This window comes from Danio aesculapii, chromosome 10 (assembly GCF_903798145.1).
Source record: "Danio aesculapii chromosome 10, fDanAes4.1, whole genome shotgun sequence".
Lineage (NCBI taxonomy): Eukaryota > Metazoa > Chordata > Actinopteri > Cypriniformes > Danionidae > Danio > Danio aesculapii.
The window spans coordinates 28,473,906-28,482,780 of record NC_079444.1 but is presented as its reverse complement, the minus strand read 5'-3'; the positions used below and the strand labels follow the sequence as shown (position 1 = coordinate 28,482,780).

Sequence of the window (8,875 nt, the reverse complement as noted above, 5' to 3'; positions counted from 1 at the left end):
ATATATTTTTATGTGGTTAACCAGTTTAAAATGATCAAACTGGTAGAAAAACCACAAAACAGCAACAAACTGGTGATATGAGATGCTCAAGCTTGTTTCTGAAACATTATGACGGGTCAATCAGCTAATTATGGTTATTATGATTTAGTTAAGTTAAGATAAGTTAATCTGTACAACATAACTAAATAGCATACCAAATACATTTCTAGCTAGTAATCAGGCATTATTTTAATATGATCAACCAGTTTAATATGATCAAACTGGTAGAAAAACAACAAAACAGCAACAAACTGGTCATATGAGATGCTTGAGCTTGTTTCTGATACATAATGACTGGTCAACCAGACAATTATGATGTTTATGATTTAGTTAAGTTCAGAGAAGTTAAACTGTACAATATAATTTAATAGCACGCCCAACTTGATTTCTAGGCAGTCAGATATATTTTTTATGTGGTTAACCAGTTTAATATGTTTAAACTAGTAGTAGAAAAACAACAAAACAGCAACAAACTGGTGATATGAGATGCTGAAGCTTGTTTCTGAACAACATAACTAAATAGCACACAATAATTTTCTAGCTAATATGACCAACCATGGTCAACCAGTGTAATGTGATCAAACTGGTAGAAAAACTACAAACAGCAACAAACTAGTCATTTAAGATAGCCCACTCAAACCTGTTTCTGAAACATGACAGCCCAATCAGCTAATTAGGATTATGACGATTTGTTTGACAGTCAAACTTGTGCACAACATAAAACTGCTTGTCAACTGATTTTAAGCTAGTTACAGATGGTTATAAAACGGTAAGTAGTTTGAGATGATTCTATTGGAAGAAAAACAAAGTAGCAACCCGCTGGACATGAGATGCTCAAGCATGTATTTGAAATATGATGTGAGATCAGTCAGTGAATTATGACAATTATGATTTACATTCAGAACAGCCATTAGCACAAATTAGACTGGCAAATAGCCTGTCAGTTGATTTCTAGGAAGTCAGTTAGATTCTCAAAAAATGGGAAACCAGCAACAACAAGTCATGTGAGGTGGTCTGGCTTGTTTTTGGAAAATGGTGACTGGTTAGCCAGCTGATTATGATTTAGTAAAGTCAGTCCAGAACAGCCATGTAATGTGTGCAAAATAAATAAGTAGCTTGTTATCTGACTTTTCTTTGTTTATCGCAGGTCTGAGATAGCCATTAAATACAAGACTAGCAACAAAACTGCTTTTGGCTAGACTGGTTTTGGGATATAGTTAATTCATTCATTCATTTTCTTTTTGGCTTAGTTCCTTTATTAATCAGGGGTCGCCACAGCGGATTGAATCGCCGACTTATCCAGCATATGTTTAACACAGCAGATGCCCTTCCAGCTGCAACCCAGCTCTGGGAAACACCCATACACTCACACATTCAAACCCACACCACTACGTCCAACCTGTAGGGCATGCATGTCTTTGGACTTTGGCACCCGGAGGAAACCCACACGAATACAGGGAGAACATGCAAACTCCACTCTGGGGCTCGAACCTATGACCTTCTTGCTGTGAGGCAACAACGCTACCCACTGCGTCACCATGTCACCCTGGACTAGTTCATTATGTTTCTTTAAGTCAGTTAAGAACAGCCATGCACTGTTAACAAACTAATTATTAAGCTTTTAAACCAGCAACAAAACATCTAGTTGACACGCTGACTGATCAACCAGCTAAAAATGTGTCATTTACGTACAAAAAAGCTATAACTATGCTCAAATTAAAAAAAATGTTTGCTGATTTCTATGTGGTCTGACATAGTCATTAATGGGTAGACCACCAACAAACAGGCTATGGGCTTGTCAACTTAGTTAACATGACTGATGAACCTGCTAATTATGATGAATATGATTTAATAAAAGTGTTCAAAACAATGTTAACAAATCAACTGTGTTTTAAAGCATCATAGCTGGTTTCTAGCTGGTTTAAGTTAATTAAACTAGAAGTAAACCTGCAACAGACCATATACTGGCAGGTTATGAGGTGGTTCAGGTCAAACAGATAATTATTATGATAATGATTTAATTATGATGCTAATGATTTTGTTAAGTAAGCTTAGAGAGAAGTCTATTAACGGGTAGACCAGCAGTAACTGGTCAACCAGCCAATTATAATAATTTGGTTTTAGTTGACGTGTTTAAAATTGGAGCTGGCTTCTAGCTGGTTTTAAGTTAGTCAAACAATTAAACCAGCTCCAAACCAGGTACCCTAAAGTGGTCAGGTTGGTTTTCAGAATGTGTTGACTGGTCAACCTGCAAATTATGATGACAATGATGATGACATAGTCAAGTCAATCCAAAACAGCAACACAGTTTGGACAAACTAAAAAGTGTTTTGGAGCATGGTAGCTGGTTTTTAGCTGATTCTCAATGGTCATTAGCTGGTCGTAGCTTGTAAACCAGCAGCAAACCACCTACCAGCTCGTCACAAGGTGGTCAAGCTGATTTCTGATCAGCCAGCTGCCATGTTCTCATACAAAGACATCGTATTAGAGCGCATTTTCTAACAGGACAGCGACTGAACGAAGATGATGATGGTGATGTGACACGGTAGGCCAGTGAGTCCAGCGCTGTGAACATCCACTGTGCACACGGGCTTCATAACAGAGCAGTCAGTGGGAACACTTGAACGCGCGGGGGGGAGGAGGGCTGCGAGAGAAAACAAACCGAGAAAATTGTTCGCCTGAAACGAAAGTACCACTACCAAGTGCCATTCGTCCCCCACCGTTATTTGTTTTCGGAGCGATCTGTGCGATTGCGATGTAGTTTTGTCGACTTCACGCTGCGGTGTTGTTGCTCCTTTCCAAGCATCCGGTAAAAATAATATAAGTGTCTGTGGGGCTACTGTACGGACGGCCAGTGCAGAACTGTTCTGATGTGTCAATAAGTTTGAGGCTGGAATGAGAAGGCCCTGGCGTTCCGACCGGATTTCAGGGGTAAGTTTGCGTTCACAGATGCCGCGATGACTGAAAACTTGGACATATTTTGTGTGCGAAAAGCCCCGAGTTCCGAATGATCGGGAGCTCGCGCGTAGACAGTGCGAAATTCATGCCAGTTTGCTGTGCTTCGGCATAAACAACTTTGGCGATCGGCGTGTTTGACACCTGCTCTCACCGAACATCAGGGTTTCTGTGAAATTGACGACGGTTTAACCATGTACGAGCTACCGTGCGATTATTACATATAGGTCTGCTAATGACACGTTCAGGCGAGCTAGAGCAATCTCGCATCACAGGGGCTAGCAGGCTAGCCAGCTACTTTTATTCTATCTGACTAAACGGAGCGAGAAACCCGAGCACAAAACCGTCTCATCCGAAAAGTCTGCCCCGAAAACCCCTAGTTTAAGTAATGAAAGCTCGTGGAGGGGGATCTCTCTCTGAAAATGCCCTGGCGGAGTTTGACAGGAGTGAGATTTATACTTCATCTTCCCCAAAGCAAGATGGACTCTCGGCTGTCTGTCTTGTCAGAGCCTAGATCGACATTTTGCACCGAGATGCAAACCAAGCACAGTTCAAATAAGGGGTCAGATGAGTTATGAAATGAGCTCGATGGCTTAAATAATTGGAGGATATCATCGACATCTTGCTTTGTGGAGTTCTTGATTCGGTGATCGAGACTTCTGCAGAGACACACTCGCACTCACACACGGAGAGAGCACCTCTCTCAGGCTGTACCTGACAACTATACGCTGCAATAGTGTATATACCGTCCATCCACTCGACGAAACTGTGTCGGATGTGCTTTAATAAGACCTACGTGAACGAGCCGAAGTATGGCAAGCCTCTGTACCATTTGTTGTTAACTTGTTTGTTTATTTATATTTATTAGGTCTTGTTGTGTCATTTCACCAATGACCGTTCACCAGATAGACCATTCACAGATAAACAGTTGTTTACATTGACAGCGTTCTGTAATGGCAAAGCAACAGGAAGTCATTCATTTGACATGAGTGTTTATTATTGTATGTGGTGCAAAAAAGTTGAAATGAGTTTCATTTTATGCAAACAAATAGCGTCACGATTAGATGATTACCAGTATGACTACAGAGTAGGAACGCTGACTAGAAATCAGATGTACAGGGATTTTGTGACCCTGTCCGATTTAGGTTGTGTTCACAATTGTAGTTCGATTTATCTGGTCTTATCCAGATAACAAACCAATAGATTTAGGTTGTGTTCACACTTGTAGTTTTGTTCTCTTGGTTCAGATCAGTAATGAAAATCGAACATTTAAAGTTTTGTCTGGTTAGTGTTCACACTAGTTTTTAAGACCAAACCTTCAGATATTAAACAAAAAAGGCTTTATTTTGTGTATTTGCAACAGAACCTGCCAAACACCCAAACTGAATGAGCTCTTAGTAGTGTGTGTAAAGGAGTCAAAACCATGCTAAAAATTCTATCCTCACACAAACAAATGAAGAATTGCTGCAACAAGACTCTTTTTCTACACCTGTATTGAACTGTAGTGGTTGACATTGTGAGTGTATGATGAGGAAAAATGGATATGGTTGAGCACTTTCCCATTTCTGTGGTGGAACTTTTTAGTATGTTCTGTTTATGATAGTTATATGTTGTTGGTGCATAATGGAATTCCTGGGCAATATGAAAAATCTCATTGCCTGATAACATTAAATATCACAGTATTTTCAAGTTCAATCTTTTAATAGTTTAATATAATAACCACAAGTTTAATACTTTATTTTTTACATTTTAAAGTTTATACTCAGAAATTGGCTTGATCATATGTGGTCATTTTAAAAATGTATAATCACAAGCTAAAGATAACTGAAAATAAAACACTTTTAAAAATGAATGAATATAGGTCCAACATAAAGAAATAAAGTGCCAAATTTACACATTGTATTTTCAAGATTCCAATTTTCTCACGGCTATTCATGTTTCTGTCTGCATGCCTGTAATGGTGTGTAATATTACGCTCATATGACTTATATTAAAAATTACAATAAACTATGTATTTTGTGACACCACAAAATAAATGATATAGCATAATATGAAACGATAGACTTTGTATTTTGCTCAAATAATATTTGTCATATTGAACAGCCCTAAGCATTCACATTTTAGTCAAACCTTTTCTGGTGCGCTCCGAAGTACTGACTTATTTTGTTGAACCTCACTGATGCCCAATTCACACGGAGCGTCAGCATCAACACTTCACATTCACTTTAAATGTGTGATGTCAATCGTTGCCGAACTGAATTGTCGATCAGTCAGCGCCACTTCAGCAGCATGTTGAATTTCTCAACATTTTAAGCGCCAACAGAAGCGTCAGCCAATCAGATGGCTTTATGCAAATAACAGACAGTAGCTAATTGCAGACTAATTTCATTGGCTGACGCAGCTATGACAATCACATCAGCCCCAACTTCAGACACGCCTCCGTCAAGCGTTGAAGCTCCTTGTGAGTCGGGCGCGAAAGGAGCAAATCACACCAAATGTGCTTTTATGTTCCTAAAATGCGAGGCGCACGATACTGTCTCTTTTGTTGGAAAGTCATATTGCTCTGGATAATTTGAAACAGCGACCACTAGTCTCTACCCCATCTTTAAAAATCTGAGTTTTTAAAATTGTCTTATCAACACAAACACTACTGTCACCTCATCGGAAACCCCGCCTCTGCTTTCATTTGATTGGATGCGACTGACGTAAGACGCTTTTACACACCACAGTTTGTTTTAATCAAGTGTGAACACACCCTTCGTTCTGGATTGCTGAGTGTTGGGGGTGTATATATATATATATATATATATATATATATATATATATATATATTAATATATATATATATATATATATATATATGAGAGAGAGAGCAGGGATTTGAATCAAAGGTGAATTTTTGGAGAATACGTTATTAAAATATTCTGTTGTTTTGTTTTTTGTTTTTACCAGAAGAAGAGTTATGACATTGAGAAATTGGTATTGGCTGGTATCAGAAGGTCAATTATATTTCTAAGTCAAAAGAAAATAGACAAATGCATCATATTTGTTTTGTTTGTATAGGTAACTTTCTTGTGAGGAGTCACCTGGAACTGGTGACAATGAAAAGAAAAACTGCTGTTTGTAAGATCTGCACTGCTAGTATTTAAAAAAGAAATTGAACAGACAAATGCAGAGTCGCTTTTGTTTGTGACGAGGGAAAAAAGGTTAAGCCTAAAAAAATGTATTAATGTTAATATGAATGAATACAATCAAAAGATTTCTCATTTATGCCTTACAGTTTAGTTTATGGGTCAAGAATTTCAGTTTCACACTGCTAGACCTGTCACAATAATCAATATATCAACTTATTGCACGACACATGGACATGAGCTTAATCATTTTTGGTGATTCATTATATATCGCCCGTACATATCAACCAAGTCTAGCAACGTTTTAGTTGATTGTGCAACATCTCTATCTCTATTGGAGGTGTCAGAATGGCAAAAAAACACTATAGTATTTACTTTAAATTACTTTAGTATATTTTCATATGGGTGTCTGACAACTGAAAGTACAATAGCTCTGGTCGCAGATATTGCAGCCTCTGTTACTTTTGACCTTGCAACATTTATTATTATTATTTATTTAGGATAAGAGTTTTCACATTCTGATTCCAATGCCTAATTATTAAATTGTTAAAATGACTATAACTAAATTAAATTTATTAAGAAAAAAATATGGTTTTTTGGAGGAGTGTACTTGCATTGTGGTGATATTTGTCATTCTGCCATTATATTGAGTGGCATGAAATGCTCTTAATATGAAATGAAATATCGTTCATCACAATATATTTTAGTGCAATATATCGTACAACAAAATTATATTATGACAGGCCTGAAAAATCTGACATTAATATTTAATCTATAATAAAGTAACAAAGTGTACCATTTCAAAAGCTTGAATGCTCAGAACTCTCTTGAAATGTGTACAGTCACAGGACTTAAAAACACATGCAAATGATAAACTTTTACTCTATTGTACTTAAACTTTGCAGTGACTCCACAAAGCTTATGTTTTCTGAAATGTGTGCTAATCAACTATAATCCAGACTCATCATAAAAAACGTGTGAAGATGTGACTCCTGCAGATGTCCATGTTGCGATATCGATGCTAAAACAATATATTGTGGAGCTTTATTATATTTTCAAGTTTGGCAAGAAAGAATATTACTTTGTTTTATTCACTAATAGTTGGTCACTATTGAACTGTACTGTATAATCTGAAAATCAAAATATGATCATATTTTAACTTGTGAATGGGACCATAGATTTCATTAACTAAGGTAAAGTATAAATGTTAAAACAGCTTGCCATATCTGAAGTGGCTTTAATGAAGTCACTGGATGCTGTGAACGAAGCGATGTCTTAACTTGATTGCTTTTCGTCACTACTGAAGGTGCCACCTTAGTTAGCACATATGCCAGTAACTAATCCACAAACACAGTTAAAATGTCACTGACCGAAGAGGTCAGACTGGGGACAGCGTAATGTGGTGCATTTGGCTTTGCTTTTGACGATTTATTCCTGTACTGAGGGCACAGTGTGTTTTTTTTTGTTTCACTTTGTAGGTCATCTTCATCGCATGATACAGCCTGACTGACAGATCCATCCTCATCTTTCAAATACCGTATTTCCATATTCTGTGGCTCTGTAAGTACGCCTTCACTTCATGCCATGTTTTCCCCCTCCATCGGTTGTTATATCTTTTAAATTTGCAGCCTAATTGGAATCTGATGCCTTAACATCGTGGATCAAATGCTCATTACATCACAGATTTTAAGCTTGTGCCTGTACATAATCACCTGCTTATTGGGTTGTGCTCAATCCCAGATAAAACACATATTCATTCTTCAACCTTTTATCATGCAAAGAGCCAGTCTGTTCAAACACGGTCTACTTTCCTGAATGACTGCATCGGTAACCAACTGCATTTTTGATCATCTTAGGACTGCGTATTATGAAATGCATAGTATGTTATTCTTTTAACCCTTCCATTGTAATCTGTGAAGAATAGGCTAAAAATACCACATTGTCTTTGGTAAATGTGAGCCAGGCTTTGTGACATTGTCATGAATATATAAAAACAGAATTGATGAAAAATTACTATATAAATAGCATTGACTCATTCATTCATTCATTTTCCTTCGGCTTAGTCCCTTTATTCATCAGGGGTCACCACAGTGGAATGAACTGCCAACTTATCCAGCATATGTTTTATACAGCTGATGCCCTTTCAGCTGCAACCCAGGACTGGGAAACATCCATACGCTCATTCACACTCATACACTACGACCAATTTAGTTGATTCAATTCACCTATGCCGCATGTCTTTGGACTGTGGGGGAATCCGGAGCACCCGGAGGAAAACAACGCAAACTCCACACAGAAATGCCAACTGACCCAGCTGGGACTCGAACCAGTGACCTTCTTGCAGTGAGGCGATCGTGCTATCACTGACCCATGTTGTAATTTAAAAGATAAAAACTTGTCTATTTTGTGACCCTTGTGGCCATAAAACAGTAATAGTAAATGCTGAATACATAGGCTTTCCATTGATGTTCACTTTGATAAGGACGATGTTGAAAAATGTCATGGTTAAAAAAACAAAATACTTAGAAAATCCAAGATGTCCAAGTGGAGTTCTTTATTTTGTTTAGTTATTTTTATAGCAGTTTCCAAATTTACATACAGGTGTATAGTTTATAGTGTTTTCCACATTGGATACACAAAACAACCCAATTAAGGAATCTAGAAAATTGTAGAAAAGAAAAAATATAACAGAAAAATAAATACTAAAATTACATTAAGGATTCAAAGACATTAATTATAAGTACATTCAA

General features: G+C 37.3%; 1 protein-coding gene across 1 annotated transcript in view; it reads left to right on the top strand.

The window, feature by feature from the left end:
- Window positions 1-2,707: 2,707 nt before the first annotated feature.
- The window catches only part of LOC130235975 (HMG box transcription factor BBX), a 48,320-nt gene continuing 42,152 nt past the window's right edge, over window positions 2,708-8,875 (top strand). Inside the window, exons 1-2 of the mRNA XM_056466503.1 lie at window positions 2,708-2,970; window positions 7,604-7,685. The gene's annotated coding sequence lies outside the window, so the exon portion shown is untranslated. The remainder of the gene's footprint in view (window positions 2,971-7,603; window positions 7,686-8,875) is intronic.